This window comes from Micropterus dolomieu, linkage group LG13, assembly GCF_021292245.1.
Source record: "Micropterus dolomieu isolate WLL.071019.BEF.003 ecotype Adirondacks linkage group LG13, ASM2129224v1, whole genome shotgun sequence".
Lineage (NCBI taxonomy): Eukaryota > Metazoa > Chordata > Actinopteri > Centrarchiformes > Centrarchidae > Micropterus > Micropterus dolomieu.
In genome coordinates, this window is record NC_060162.1 from 28,237,579 (window position 1) to 28,239,320 (window position 1,742).

Consider the following 1,742-nt stretch of genomic DNA (forward strand, 5'->3'; position numbering starts at 1 on the left):
CACACAAGATTCAGAAATACACACAAAATTCAGAAATGCAAACAAAATTTACAAATGCACACAAGATTCAGAAATGTATTTCGGATTCACACACAAATATATCTTGATTTACAAACTCCCTGCGGTCTGTGAACTTCACTGCATTTGTGTGTGAATTTTGAGACTCCCCTGACTTGGCTCGACACACAAATGCCTTTTTTTAAACAGGGATTGATCTGCAACCAATCAGATATCTCCCTATTTTTAGCCAATCACAAGAACGCACCCCACGTGGGGGATGGTTTACTTATAAGCCAATCGCATGAATGCGTTCACACAGCGCTATATGCATGTGTCGCGGGCTATTTTAGTGGACTTCAGACAGTTGAGACCTCAACATGGCTTCTGGCAACGACGGGGGAGCTGGAAGTCTAACTCAACATGTTCAGCTAGTTATCCCCTTCTTATGAGATGTTGTTTAATTATTAATGTTAACCGGTTTAATTGTGCAACTATCAACATAAGCTAACGTTAGCGAGCTGAGCTAGCGAGCTATGCTAGCGCTTCTGCATGCTAATAGGGTCAGGCTAGTAGTATCTTTCCATAAAGTTGACATTCCTGTGAATCAAGTGACTGTTTGACAAAGATTGTGTGTAGTTTTTTATTTTTTGTGTCACAGGGGTGTGTACATCTAAAATGAATGGTTTATTTTAGTCATGTTTAAGTTGTGTTATGTGACAGAAATGGATCATTCATTCATAAAAAAATCACTTTGCAACATTTAATAAAAGTTTCAATCCTGACATGAAATGTTTATTTGATCCCTTGTAGACCGTGACGAGACGAGGATGAGGACGACACTGTTCCATTGGAGAAAATCAGTCTTGTCACTGGATTTTTGAGAAAATTCATAGAAGGTAAAACTGTAAATGGTCTTTATTTCCTTATTTTTCCTTCTCATCCCAAATAACACAATTGTTTCCTCATAAAGTGGTTCTTCATATTCATGTGCATTTGTGTTTCATTTCATGTCAGAGTGAGCTGGTTTACTGTTTTATTGTCAAATGGTCATGTTTCTCTCCCTCCTTTCTATCCACTGCTTTGTGCTTCACTGCAGCACAGGGAAAGGAGAAGACATAAATGTGAATGTTTGACAGAAACGGTAAAGGCCAGCTCCCTCTGAGATGATATGAAACACAAATTCACATAAAATTGGTAAATGAAACTTCACTTTGTTTACATTCCACAGTATTTAAAGCAATCATTTGGAGGTTCTAAACTAGGAGAGGAAAAGAGACTACAGGGATTTTACTTTTGTAAAGTTTGTACTTAAGCACTGTGATATTTTGAAGTGTAGCACCATCTTGTATTTGTCATCTGTTTTGAAGCCCTGTCTAAACAGCAAGCATTGCTGATGGGTTATCTTTCCTTGAGTATGTAAGAGTGCAATAACTGACTTTGTTGAAAAGATAATCTTATGAGAGAATCGTTACTTCATATTTTTTGAATGATCTCCTATGTAAAGTTTGAGGGGTCAGTACAATTTTCCTTCTCTTCCATAGCATCAACAGATGGTCAGGTAATGCTCTGGATCACGGTCTACAAGGGATCAAATAAACATTTCATGTCAGGATTGAAACTTTTATTAAATGTTGCAAAGTGATTTTTTTATGAATGAATGATCCATTTCTGTCACATAACACAACTTAAACATGACTAAAATAAACCATTCATTTTAGATGTACACACCCCTGTGACACAAA

The 1,742-nt window shown here is 37.0% G+C and overlaps 1 long non-coding RNA gene across 4 annotated transcripts; it reads left to right on the plus strand.

Moving 5' to 3' along the window:
* The first annotated feature begins 403 nt into the window (after nt 1-403).
* Nucleotides 404-1,742, plus strand: LOC123982073. 4 transcript variants are annotated; one of them, XR_006827894.1, is made up of 3 exons: nt 404-560; nt 811-896; nt 1,097-1,742. It is a non-coding gene; the product is annotated as an uncharacterized LOC123982073 (long non-coding RNA). The 4 variants fall into 4 exon arrangements; XR_006827896.1 differs by having other exon boundaries at nt 1,102-1,742; XR_006827895.1 differs by having other exon boundaries at nt 1,229-1,742.